The sequence below is a fragment of the Phalacrocorax aristotelis genome, chromosome 7, assembly GCF_949628215.1.
Source record: "Phalacrocorax aristotelis chromosome 7, bGulAri2.1, whole genome shotgun sequence".
Lineage (NCBI taxonomy): Eukaryota > Metazoa > Chordata > Aves > Suliformes > Phalacrocoracidae > Phalacrocorax > Phalacrocorax aristotelis.
The window spans coordinates 31,033,870-31,047,865 of record NC_134282.1 but is presented as its reverse complement, the minus strand read 5'-3'; the positions used below and the strand labels follow the sequence as shown (position 1 = coordinate 31,047,865).

The following is a 13,996-nucleotide window of genomic DNA, read 5'->3' as shown; positions in this document are numbered from 1 at the left end:
TTCCTCATCAGGTGCAAGACCTTGAACTTCTCCAAGTACAAGCTTCATGAAGTTTGTGTTGGCCTATTTGTCCAGCCTCTGGAGGTCCCTCTGGATGTCAGCATGACCCTCTGGTGTATCAGTCACTCCTCCCAGTTTGGTGTCATCAGCAAACTCACCGAAGGTACACTCTGCATCACCATCCAGACCATTAATGAAAATGTTAAACAGAACTGGACCCAGTACTGACACCTGGGGAGCACCACCAGTCCCTGGCCTCCAACTAGACTTTGTGCCACTCCTCACCACACTCTGGTCTCAGACATTCAGGCAGTTTTCAGTCCACCTCCTTGTCTGCTCATCCAGCTTGTATGTGAACAGCTTCTCTATGAAGATCTTGTGGGAGGCCTTGTGTCAAAGGCCTTCCTGAAGTCCAGGTAGACAACATCTACTGCTCTTCCCTCATCTAACAGGCCAGTCATTTAGTGGTAGAAGGTTATCAGTCTGGTCAAGCATGACTTCCTGTCGTGGTTTAGCCAGCAGCTCAGCCCCACACAGTCGCTCACTCACTCCCCCACTGGTAGATGGGGGAGAGAATCAGAAGGGTAACGCTCGTGGGTTGGGATAAGAGCAGTTTAATAATTAGAATTACAAGAAACAACAAAAAAAATAATGCAATGTAAAGGAGAACAATGAGAGGCGCAAAGCCCAGGGGGAGGGGAGAAGGGAGGGAAATAAACCACCGAAACAAACCGCACACGACGCAGCCGCTCACCGCCCGCCGACCTGCCGCCGCGCTGCTCCCGAGCCGCAACTGCCCCCCCTTAATATACTGGTCATGGTGTCACATGGTATGGATTGAGCATGCCATTGGCCAGTCGGGGTCAGCTGCCCCCACCATGGCCCTGCCCCTCCCAGCCTCCCGCCGATGTGGCAGAGCATGGGAAGCTGGAAAGGTACCCAACCCCCCACGGTGAGGAGAATTAACTCCTTCTCAGCCAAAACCAGCACACTTCCCCTCAGTGAGGGCATGCTGACCAGTCCTGATGACTTTCTTGTCCATCATCTGCCTGGAAATGGTTTCCAAGAAATGTTTTTTCCATTACCTTCCCAGGGACCAAGGTAAGGCTGACCAACCTGTAGTTCCTAGGGTCCTCCTCCTTTCCCTTGCTGAAGAGTGGCATTTGCTTTTCTCCAGTCTTTGGGCACTTGTCCCAATTGCTGTGATGGATCAAAAGTTACTGAGGGTGGCCTCGCAATGACACCTGCCAGCTCCTTCAGGACTCACCACTGCATCCCATCAGGGCTCACAGACTTATGTATGTCTAGTTTGTGTTAAGCGTTCCCTGACATGATCCTTTTTCAGGAAGGGTATGTATGACCTGCTCCAGACCCTCCTCCTGGTCTCTGGGACCTGGGATTCCTGAAGGCTGGTCTTGCGAATAAAGACTGAGGCAAAAGCGGCATTCAGTACCTCAGCCTTTTCCATGTCCTGTGTTACCAGGTCCCTCACTTCATTCAGCAACAGGCCCACATTTTTCGTAGCCTTTTTTATTTTTTTGTCACCCATGTACTTGTAGTAGCCCTTCTTGCTGTCTTTGACATCCCTTGTCAGACTAAATTCCAGTCAGGCTTTGGTTTTCCTGACTTCATGCTTGGAAGCTTGGATGATGTCTCTGTATTTGTCCCAGGTTACCTGTCCTTGCTTCCACCTTTTGTATGCTTCGTTTTTGTATTTGAGGATGGACAGGAGCCCCTTGTTCATCCACACAGGCCTCCTGCCATTTTTGCTTGACTTCATGTTCGTTGGGATGGAGCTCTCTTGAACTTGGAGGAGGTGACTCTTGAATATTAACCAGTTTTCTTGGGCCCCTCTTCCCTCCAGGGCCATACTCCTCAGGACTCTTCCAAGCAGATCTCTGAAGAGGCCAGAGTCCCCTCTCCTGAACTTAAGGGCTGTGAGCTCGCTTTTCACCCCCCTCCCCTCTGAATTGTGAACTCCACTATCTGATGGTCACCACAGCCAAGTCTGCACTTTGTGTTCCCAACAAGCCCTTTGTTGTTGATGAGTCTGAGGTCTAGCAAAGCATCTCTCCTTGTTCGCTCTTCTATCAGCTGAGGGAGGAAATTATTGTCAGTGAAGGCTAGGAACCTCCAGGACTACTTATGTCCTTCTGTGTTTTTCCTCTGGCGGATATTGGTGTGGCTGAAGTCCCCCATGAGCAGCAGGGCCTGCGAACGTGAAGCTGCTTTTAATCTGAAAGACATTCAGGTTGTGCTCCTCTCCTGTGGCAGTGCCTGTGAAGGGAACAACCAGGTGAGTTTTTTAGAGCAACTGGCTTTTTTTCAAGTTTAAATGTACAAGAGTTTCTGTTACACATGTAGTGATTGATGCAAATAAACGTAGAAGAATTTCCTTACTGTATCATATGATATTGCTGTGTTGTGTGTCACAGTATTGTGACAATAAAACACCTGGCTGAAAAAGCTGGGTATGTTGTGACTTTGGTTAAAAGGGAGCACTCGTATAAAATATTGTGCAAATGGAATTTTTTTGGCTCTACTGCAGGGACAGAATGGGAAGCGTATCGAACAGGGACCAAGAAAGACAAAGAAGATGTCACATTGGATGATGTAAGCACTGAGATGTTGGTGTCTCTGCTATTTAGCAACCTGCTTCTCTGTTGCATTGCGCTGTACTTTTGAATTCAGTAATAGCAGTTCACATTGTGATGTTAAGGCAGTAAAACTCAGCTGATTTAGGACAAGTCCATGCAGGAAGTGAAGACAAGTTATTTAAAAAAAAAAAAACATTTCACTAGCACTCTCATACTTGTAGGCATACAGATCCATATGTCTGGAATTTGGGCATCAAGGCATGTGCCTAAGTTGTCTGCCCAGTTTGCAGTAATATGAGAAACAAAGGATGCTGCTAGTTTATGTCAGGGTCATCTGTCTCCTTGGCTGGATGTCTTATAGCTCCACTTTGGTTCTTGCCATCACCTCTTTATAGTTTCATCCTGCAAGCAGTCATGTTGGGTGTTAATTGTTTTCTCAACCTATGTAGCCTGAGAAGCTGCATTTAGACATCGATGGCACTTGGGTCAGCAGGTCATGAGATCCCAGCACACCTGCCAGTCGTGTAGCCCTCTTTCTAGTGCTTTGCTTGCAGAATTCCCAGTCATTACCCATTCACACCCAACTTAATGCTTCCAAGACAATCTCTACACAGTGTGTAATGCTGTTCTTTCCCTCCCCTCTTTCAGTCTGGAGGAGAATGGGGGAAACAGAGGTGCCAGTGGCCTGAGCATCCCTGCTCTTCAGCCACAGAAGTCAGAAGGCTTTACAAAGGAGTAGTGTTTGCCCATTCCTACTTGGTCCCCACAGCCCCTCTGCTGAAGACACTGTCCCACTCATGGATAGGAAAAGTCCTGCATAGCCTTCTCCTCTGCCACTTTCCATACACCTCTTGTAAGGGAGGTGCTATCTCATAAGCATTTGTAATGATCTTTCCTTTTCAGTACTATGACTCTTGCCTCTGGTATGGAGCAAGCCAGGAAGGAGCTGGGATTCTTGCCCTCCTGATCATCTGTCCTGCTATGTCCCTCCCCAGAGTTACCCTCTGCTTATTAGTGCGTTTGTGCGAGCTGTCTGGACAAAGACTGTCTCATTTGCTGCTTGTAGCTGAGGACTTACCTCAGTGAGGGCTGCTGTCATCTTGTATTCTTGTTTTGAATTGTTATTAATTTAAACTTAGGTCCATGAGGAAGCTCTCTTGTGTGTGCAGTGAGAAGAATAGGTATTAACAGCAAAGTCTTCCCTGAAATTAATCCTCACTCAAATTATATTTACCCTTTGATCTGTTCAATAAAATCCGTAGCTTATAACCATGAGTATATGCACGTGAATGTAAACAAAATTCTTGTAACTTTATTCTGGTTTGAAGCCATTCATAAGGTCTTGAAACTCTGCTCTAAAACTAAAAACAATTTCCTATATCTTCTGACAGTGGGAGCTGGAACTTCAAGCAACAGTAACAAAAGCTGTAGTAGAGTTGCTGTATTGCTGCTGTTCTCCGTTCTTAAACGGGAAACTATTGCTAGTTGTTATTCTGTGAATAGATTAGTACCTGCTGACTGGGTGAACTGTCAATCGGCTTACAGCTGTGCTGGTCTGCCAGTAAATCCAGAGGAGGTGATTCTGACATCAGCCATTGTTTCTTCTAACTTCTAGTAGCCTGAAAAGAGTTTACATAGGATGCTTGAGGAAATCAATCTTTATTGATCCCCTAGCCATGGAGAAATTAAAACTGGCACTTCAGCTTGCCCTACTTTCTTTTTATATCCATTAGGTACTGGCCTTGCAAGGGATATGGATTTGTGTGCCTGCTTGGGTGAAATCATGCTGCAACTTCTTCTGCCAAGTGAATCAAAGAGCTGATGAACTTGCATTTTCCACTAAAGTATCAATGGTTTGCAGTTTTTCAATAGCCATGTGAATTTAGATCAGCTTAAACTGAATCACCAGGTGTCCCTGTGCTCAGGTATTTACTTATTATTGCCCTACGGAAGATCTATGTTTTTAGAGCTTTGGCTCATTCAGGAGGTTATCTTCTTGTGTAGACGGCTGAGCTAGCTGTAGTTAAACCACACGTTATTCTTAACTGGTAATACATGCACCTTATTCAATGAGCAGGCTATGGGCCTTATTTTGAAGGAAGGTTCCTTCTTCTGTGCTTATTGCACCTTGTCACACTGCAAAGGAATGGTGTTTGGGAATAGGAATGGATGGGGGCTGCTGGATTCCTAGTCAGTGTGGGCTGCACTTAGCTTAATGTCCCTGAATTAAACCATTGCAGAATAATGGTCCCACATAAAGCCTGGGAGTGCAGTCTTTTCAGTAGTCTTCTGTAGCCTGTACACTGCCAGGGTGTTTATGCTGTTCCATCAGAAGTAAAATTCATCCTTATCCTGCCCTCTCTGGCATCCTTCCTCATCCTGCATGGGGTCAGCCACATCATCCTTCATTTTCTCTTTGTTCTTTAAGGAAAGGGAAATCCTTTGTTTAATATTGTTTCAGAATCCCAAATAAAGCCTAGGAAAACCTCATTAGTTATTAGCTTCAGATGCTGGCTGCTGCAAGTAGCCCATTCATTAACTGGTCATACATTAAAGGTAGATAGATTTATTTTTCTTCATCCTCATCTTTTTTACTGAAGGAAACATCACACTTGTAATAATTGTGAATAGGTTGAATTTTTATTCTGTTAAGAATAAACTTTGTGCTTGTGTTTTTTCTTTATACAAATATTATTTTAAATAAAAGCTTCTTCATTTTCCTATACTGCTTTGGTAGCACTGAGCATTTCGTCTAGTCTAAGTTAGTTTCTTAAACCCAGAACTAGTGTTCTAAGGGAGGCCTTATTAGTAGCCTTATTATCGCCATCAGTTGTATTAAAATAAAAGCTGCTTGCTCTGCTTTTACAGGCTAATTGCTAAGTGCCTCTCCAGAGCAATCCAGGCTTAGAAGTAAGGTTGAATCAAGGTGATGGAGAAGGACACTCTGGGTTTTGAGTCTTTTTTTCCCCTTTGATTTTTAAATCAGTACAGGAAACTTCTGTCATCTTTTCTGTTTACTTACATCCTGGTACTTCTTTTGCCTGCTTTCTTTACCAAACACAGGCTGCTTCTAAATTTTGCATCAGACATGGATGGCCATTTGTGCTTTTATCTGGCACACAAAAGGTAAAAGGGAAAACTGCAAATCCAAAATCCCTCAGGACCAAATTTCCCTTTGGCAATGCAAGAATCTACAGCTCTAGAAATGTAGGCTGGAAAGGACATCTGGAGTCTTCTCTTCCAACCTCCTACTTGAGTTCATGCTGCTGTGACTGGATTGCTGGTGTTTCCCCAGTATGTCCTTTTCCCTCCCCACCCACCATTACTGATACTCATGAGCTTCAGCTTTACAAAAGCAGATGTGAGTTCTGTCATTTATACTGAAGCTTAATCCCATTTACTGGGCCATCTCCAAGTGCTTCAGGAAGCTGGGAGTGAAAAATGGACAGCAGATATTCTGGTTCTTCTTCAAAGATGGAGTTAGGAACAGATGGGGAGGGAGATTTGTGAAACTTGAGGATGATCTTTCCCTAACTGAAAAATCAGGGCAAATGACTTTCATCTGATCATAAATACTGTTTTGAATTCAGTTGGTTGCAATTGCTGTGGAAAGATGCTGATAGTCTCTCATGTTGAATGCTGTGCTCTCAGCATCTTCAATATTGCTTTACATGAAGCTGTTCTTACCCCCTTGTCATGGTTTTAGCTGGGATAGAGTTAGTTTTCTTCACTCGAGCTGGCATAGTGCTGTGCTTTAAACTTAGCATGAAAAAAAAGTTGAGATAACACACAGATGTTTCGGCTGTTTCTGGGTAGTGCTTGTACTAGTCAAGGACATTTCTAGCTTCCCATGCTCTGCCCGGTGCACAAGAAGCCGGGATGGGAGGGGGCACAGCTAAGAGAGCGGATTCAAACTGACCAAAGGGTTATTCCATATCATGTAACATCATGCCCAGTATGTTAACTGGGAGGAGATGGCCGGGGGAGGGAGGGAGCAATCGCGGCTCAGGGAGGGGCAGCGTTGGTTGGCGGGTGGTGAGCGGCTGTATCATTCGTGTTTCTGTGTTTTTTTTTCCTTTTTTTTCTTTCCCTTCCTTTTCCATTTTATTATATTAACATTATTGTCATTATAATAATAATTATTATTATAATTATTATTTTATTGTAATTATTAAACTGTGCTGACCTCAACCCACAAGTTCTTTTGCTCTTCCAATTCTTTTCCCCATCCCACAGGGGTGGGGGAGTGAGCAAGCGGCTGCGTGGTTTCTAGTTGCCACCTGAAGCTGAACCACGACACCCCTTCTAAGTCTTGTGAGTGTGTTTGTGTTTTTTTTCCTTAGATATCAGTCAGCTGTACTAAATGGTCTGTTTCTTCCTCTGGATTTTGAGGACATTATTTAGTATCTGTCTAATTTTGAGTTGTTAAGGTTTCTAAGCAGAAGTGACTTTCCAGACATCACTTCCAATAGTCTGAGGACTTGCTGGAGATGAACACTATATACCATGGCAAACTTGTTCTTGTACCTTCAGACATCCTAAAGGAGATACGATCCTCAGTGTAAAACTTTGAAGAACCGCCTCTGCCCCCACTAGCCTAGGTGGTTGGAGAGAAGTAAGTTATAGGGATGTTCTAGCTTGAAAAGAATTGTATTCATGTGGGGATTCTCTGTAGTAGTCTATATACTGTTCCATGCTTGGTTTCCCTCAGCAAGAATATTATGAAATATAGCCCTTCTTACAGCACTCCTTCTGGTTCTTTCCTTGCAGAAATTCCTAGTCATTCCCCATTCACACACACCTTGGTACTTCCATGACAAATCTCTACCCAGTGGGTGGTGCTGCTCTTTCCTTCCCCTCATTCAGTCTGGAGGAGACAGGGTTATGTTTGTGGTGATGGTGTTTGTCTTCCCAAGTAACCATTACACATTTTCTAATATTTGTTCAGGCAATGAATGAGAGGGATCAAAAAAGTTAAAGTAGGAATTGTTGGTTCTGGCTCTTTGTTTAGAAGGCGGCACTGTCAAAGGAATTTCGCAAGAAATCAGACTGGCCTGTCCACTGTAGGAAACGTAAGTGAATCTTGAAAACCAATCATAAAAGTAACGTAAGGAGGTATGAAGTGAAAACACATTGCAAGCCATGTATCTCCTTTTTATGTCCAAGGATGAAAACTTCCTTTGTCTTTGAAGGTATCCAATTCAAATACAGTCTTAAAAGGTTTTCTAGAGTTGAGGGCAAATGAAAACAATTCTTGTAACAGAGAAAGGAATGAAGTCTTTTGAATGAAAATTTATCAAATCCCATTTAAAATTAAGATCCAGTGTCTTTTAAAACCTCTGAGAAATTGGCTTGCTGGCTGCACACAGAATCAAAGTAAGTACAAGCAATAAAACCAAGCTTTTTGGATTGTCAGAAAATATGCTGATAGGGTACAAAGAGGTTTCATGTCTTCTGGTTGAAAATACTCAGAGCTTTTAGGTCTGAGCAAGTCTAACAATTTCTTAATTTTCTGTTTATCGGTTTCTCTGATTTTGCCAAAGTTCTGTTTATTGCAGTACCTCCTCTCACAGCAGCCAGAATCAGTCCACTTCCATCTGGTAGGAACATCATTTTCCATTTACAGTTGCAAGAAAAGCTGAAAGCTAGCCAGCAGCCAGAATGATTCACCCCTCTTCCTCTGGATTCTTTGAAAAGCAATGGCACTGAACAGTACATACCTGCCTGGCTGTGCTTACAGTGTTTAAGTGCTGTAGGCTTAGGTTTTTATGACACTAGAAAAGGATTGGGGTGTTTGTCTCTTCTGGAAGTGCCACTGACCAGTTACAGACAGGAGGGTATACAGCTGAGGTTGACAGGAACCTCTGGAGATCATCTGCTCAGACCAGGGCCAGCTAGATCAGGTTGCTTCAGGCTATGACCAGTCATGTGTTGAATTTCTCCAGGGAGGGAAATTCCACAACCTGCCTGGGCCACCTATTCCAGAGTTCGATCACCCTTACAGGAAATGTTTTTCTTGTGTTTAAACTTGTGTGGAATTTCCTGAATTTCAGCTTGTGTTCATTGACTCTTCTCTCGTCACTGGATAACATATCTATGCTATTTATACATATTGATAAGATCCCCCTGACAAGCCTTCTCTTCTCCAGGCTAAGCAGTCCTGGTTCTCTCAGCCTCTGCTTGTACGAAGGAGGCTCCAATCCCTTAATCACCCTCATGACTCTTTCCTTGACTCTCCAGTATGGCCATGTCTTTCTTCTCCTGTGAGCCCAGCACCGGACACAGCACAGCACTCTAGGTGTGTCTCACCCAGCTGAGGAGAGGGTAAGGATCACCACCCTTGACAAGGTGGTAACACCCTACCTCATGCAGTGGGATGATGGTGGCCTTCTTTGCCACAAGTGCACATTTCAGGCTGTACTGGGTCCAACTCGATGTCAGCCAGAACCTCCAGGTGCTCCTCTGCAAAGCTGCTTTCCAACTGCTTAGTCCTCAGCGTTTCCTGGTGCATGGTGTTATTCTTCCCAAGGTGCAGAACTTTGCATTTCCCTTGGTTGAACTTCAACATGTTCCTTTCAGCGCAATTCTGTGGCTCATTGAGGTTTCTCTGAATTGGCAGCACAAGACACTCTGGTGTCAGCCACTCCTCTCATTTTTGTATTTTATGAGAACTTGCTGAGGGTGCACTCTGTTTATTGTCAAAGTCATCATTTTCCTAAGGAGGTACTCTTCCACCAATGGTAAGTTTTCCTCTTCTGCTGAACGACAGCCGAAATCTTTTTTGTATATCCTGCAACTCACTCAAGGATAGGGATCGGGTAGTTTCCGTTTCTTGTACACATTCTTCCTCTTCCTCCTCCTCTTCCTGTGATGGCCCTGGTTCTTCATAATCTCTTTCTAAATGAGTTGACTTTCTCTTCCAAGGTTTCTTCTTGAGTATAGGGGCGACTGACACTGGCATGGGTTGGTCCTCTAATTTAGCTGCAATGCTTGTCACTGGGGTTTGAGTAGCTGCAGTGCCTGTTGTGGGGGTTTGAGTGGCCACAGTGCTTGTCGCTTTCCGTGTCTTTGCCTTTTTAGATCCAGAGGCCTTCTCTTCCCCTTGTGGGTACTGAGTAGTGTTAAATAGGGCTCGATGGGCGTGGGCCAGGCCCCAGCACATTGCAGTGATTTGTGTCTCTCTGGAATTGCCTGGGTGACAGCATACTTCCTCCAAATATTCTACTAATTTTTCAGGATTCTGCGCTTGTTCGGGGTTAAAGTCCCACAACACTGGGGGTGCCCACCGTCTTAGGCGTTTGCCTGTACTGTCCCACATACCCTGCCACGTATAGCTATCGAGCCTTGGGGCAGACCTCTGGATGATATTCTTAAATTGCTTATTAACCTTAGACAGAACTGACACCGTCTGCCAAAGCAATACCAACAGATGTATCTTAACTACCCAAGGATGTTCAAGACACTGAAAAGTTGTTGCAATGAAGGAGAGGACATTTTATAAGATGGTAGCCAAGGTACCATTCTGTGTTTCCTCCATAAAACACCACTCAGACGAGGAGGTAGAATTGGTAATGGTCTCCATGAGGTGGTAGCTGAAGTACAGTAACGGCTTCCATGCAAGACCTAAATGACCGATAACGGTCAAGGCCAGTGCTTTAATAACAAATCTCCTAGGCAAAACATCTCTAATCACTGCAGAGCGCAGCGAACTACAAAAACCAACAGCAATTTTTAACATGTACTTTACAATCAGCATGGTATAGACTGGACAAACTAATACTGAGAACAGATGGATCAATGCTGTGACCAGCAGCTGCTATTATCTCAAACCCTTTGTGCCCCACCTTGGGCGCCAAACTGGACTGTCATTGTTCAGCCTCAGTCGGCAACTAGACACCACGCATCCGCTTGGTCACTCCCCCACCCCTGTAGGATAGGGAAGAGAATTGCAAGAGAAAAAGAACTTGTGGGTTGAGATAAGCACAGTTTAATGATTACAAAAAAATAATAATTATAAAAAGAATTATTATGATAATAATGACAATAATAATAATATAATAAAATGGAAAAAGGAAGGGGAAAGAAGGGGGAAAAAAAACCCCAGAAACAGAAACGATACAACCACACACCACCCACTGCCTGATGCTGCCCGTCCCCAAGCAGTGATTGTTTCCCTCCTCCCCCAGCCACCTCCACCCAGTTAACACACTGGGCATGACGTTACATGATATGAACTATCCCTTTGGTCAGTTTGAATCCGCTCTCTTAGCTGTGCCCCCTCCCCTCTCGGCTTCTTGTGCACCGGGCAGAGCATGAGAGGCTAGAAAAGTCCTTGACTAGTACAAGCACTACCAGGCAACAACAGAAACTTCCGTGTGTTATCTCAACATTGTTTTCATATGACATCCAAAGCACAGCACTATGCCAGCTGCAGTGAAGAAAATTAACTCTATCCCAGCTAAAACCATGACAGGAAAGTTGATGATAAACTGGAGGAAGTTCAGCAGAGGATCCCTCGCATAGTCAGAGGCCGGGGGCTCTGGTTTGTGAGGAGAGGTTGAGGACCCAAGCCTTACTCAGCTGGGAGCAGAAAAGGTTTTGCAGTGATCTAGTCTCCCTAGAAACAAGTGATACGCTGAGATGAAATGATCTCAAGCTGTGCCAGGGGAAGTTTAGAATGGATATTAGGAAAAACTTCTTCACGGAAAGGGTAGTCAGGCATTGGAACAGGCTGCCCAGGGAGGTGGTGGAACCTCCATTCCTGGAGGTATTTAAAAGAAGGGTAGATGTGGTGCTTGAGGATATGGTTTAGTGGTGGACTTGGCAGTGATGGGTTGGCAGTTGGTCTCGATGATCTTAAGGGTCTTTTCCAACCTTAACAATTCTATGATTCTATGATTCTATGACCTAATAGGAGCCTCCCGGTGCCTGCAAGGAGTTTGCTGTGATGTCTGGAGGAGGAGAGGCGCTGGTCAGAAATTAAGCAGGCGTTTTGTGACTTCCTAGACGAACAAAAATGGCCACCCTGAGGGTGCCTAAGCACGGGGTCCAGAGAGGCTGTGAAACGCCCATCCTCAAGGTATTTTATGACCTGGACGGGCAAAGCAGCGATCAGCTGGTGTGAGCCTGCCTGAAGCAGGAGGACGCACTCTCTGACTCCCTGAAGTGCCTTCCAGCCAGAAGGGTTGTTAAGGGTAAAGCAGAAGCAGGGAGAGAGGATTTAGCATGTCAATGTCTGCTGAAGAATGTCCAAAGGTCCCCATTTTAGGCAAGAGGCATGCATGCAGAATGTGAGTTTGTTAGGGAAGGGAAGGGCAGAAAAGTGAACTTGCCTAGGGGACTTCCCTCCATGTTTCTGTTCTAGGTAGGCCCACCCAGCTGCTACTGGCGGCTCAGCTCTGCTCTGCTCAGGGAACAACACCCGTTTGCTCCCTCCACAGGAGCTGGGTCATGCAGCAAGACATGGTCAGCAGGCTGAGCAGAGCCCTCCCATTGGGCCAAAAAGCCCCCACTTAGGAGAGGAAGGGAGGCAAGCTATGAAGGAGGCGCCACCAAGAGAGAAGAGCCTGTCAGGAGTGGGACTCGAACCCACGTCTCCCAGGGAGACTGCAACCTGAATGCAGCGCCTTAGACCGCTCGGCCATCCTGACCCACGACTCTGCTGCTGCTGCTGCTGCTGCTGCAACTCCTCCCCCTGCAGCTGCCAGAGCCAGCCCAGCTCAGCCAGCCTCCTCCAGGCACTGCTGCAGGGAGACCTGGCTCCTGGGAGCACCCTTGCCCTGCTCCCAGCAAGGGCTGCGGACAGGCGACCGCACCTCCTACACACACTGCAGACCACACGGAACAGGAGTACCCAGCACAGTGGCAGCACACTTCTGACATGTCTCGCAAAGGCCAAGGCAACGCTTCACCGGAGCAACCAAAGGAACCGTCAGCAACTTATGGCTCTGCACATGCCAACAACATCCTGTCAAGGGGGCTCCAGGCACAGGCCTACCTTACCCGTGACTTCCACCACTCCCTCCAGAGCCTCACCATATGGCAAGCCAAGAGCACTTGGCGCGCAGTGCTGCCTCGTGGATGGTTCGTGGGGCAAGAAGCGTGCTCCCTTCTTCCCTGCTCGGAGGCGGGAAGGCTGGGCAAGGAGGACTCTGCCACACCAACCCCTGAGGGAATGCTGTGCCGGTCTCAAGGAGTCAGTGTGTGGGAAAGGGGCTGGAGAGTGAGGGCAAAAGGACGGGAGATGCACCAAGTGCTGAGCAATGACTGAGCTAAACCTCTCTGTGGTCAAAGCAGCCCTCCCAAGTCAAGTTCTTTTGCCAAGGCTGGCCTCGCTAAAAGCCAGGCCTGTGTCTGCTGGGCTAGGAGGTGCCCAGCGGCTTGGCCATGAGGCCTCTGGGCTGCAGGGGGAGTCAAGGGGAGTGCCTCGACCACCCTATGGGAGCTGAAATTGTAAGGGAAGCCCTTGGGTGCTTTAGGAGCAGGCAAGGCAAGAGCACTGTGGAGACAGGCTGAAGAAAAGCTTGCCTGCGTTGGCCAGGAATCGAACCCGGGTCAACTGCTTGGAAGGCAGCTATGCTCACCACTATACCACCAACGCACCTGTCCTCACTGCTGTCTCCTGCTCCTCCAGAGCAGAGCCGAGCTGAGCCGAGCCGAGCCTGGTCTCCCTCCTGCTCCTCCACTTCCCAATCTCACCTGCCTCCCGCTCTCCCAGCTCACAAACTGGCCTGTGGCCTGCTCTTCCCCTCCACAGACTGGCCGGCCTCCTCCTTCCAGCCTCCTGCCCACACACACATCCTCAGGCTGCTGGGACGTGTGTGCCCTTCTCTCTCTGTGTGAGATGTTGGCTAGGGAAACTCAAGCTGCTGCGTGCTGGTAACGGTGCCGCTCCCCACCTGCGCTCGTATGTGTGCCAGCTGTGCATGTACTGTGCAAGCGTACGTGCGTTTGTGTCTATGTACCTGTGGTGGTTTAAGCACAGCCAAACACCCACCCAGCTGCTCACTCCTTTCCCCACCCTCAGGGGATGCAGAGCACTGAAAACAGGGTAAGAAATCTCCTGGCTCAAGATAAACACAGGGACGTGGCTTAGCAAAAACTGTTGTGGGCAAAGCAGGCTTGACCTGGGGAAAATTAAATGTTTGCCGTCGAAAAACAGATTCACTTAGTGAGAAACAAAAAGGCAAACAGAAAACAGTGCTTCTCCTCTCCCCCGTCCCAGGCTCAGCTTTGCTCCTTCACACCACACTCCTCTACCTGCCCAAGAGGGATGCATTTTCCCTCTGCTCTTTCCCACTCTTTTTGTTCCTTCCTCCTCCCTCTCTCTGGTGTTTTCTGCCCTGTCTGGAACATGTTTTCACAGAGGGGCCACCCACTCTCACCCACCTGCTCTCAGG

The 13,996-nt window shown here is 46.8% G+C and overlaps 2 non-coding genes across 2 annotated transcripts; both read right to left on the bottom strand.

Moving 5' to 3' along the window:
• Nucleotides 1-12,164: 12,164 nt before the first annotated feature.
• Nucleotides 12,165-12,247, bottom strand: TRNAL-CAG (transfer RNA leucine (anticodon CAG)). The gene has a single exon. It is a non-coding gene; the product is annotated as a tRNA-Leu (tRNA).
• Nucleotides 12,248-13,125: 878 nt separating this feature from the next.
• Nucleotides 13,126-13,197, bottom strand: TRNAG-UCC (transfer RNA glycine (anticodon UCC)). Its single transcript has one exon. It is a non-coding gene; the product is annotated as a tRNA-Gly (tRNA).
• Between the last annotated feature and the right edge of the window lie 799 nt (nt 13,198-13,996).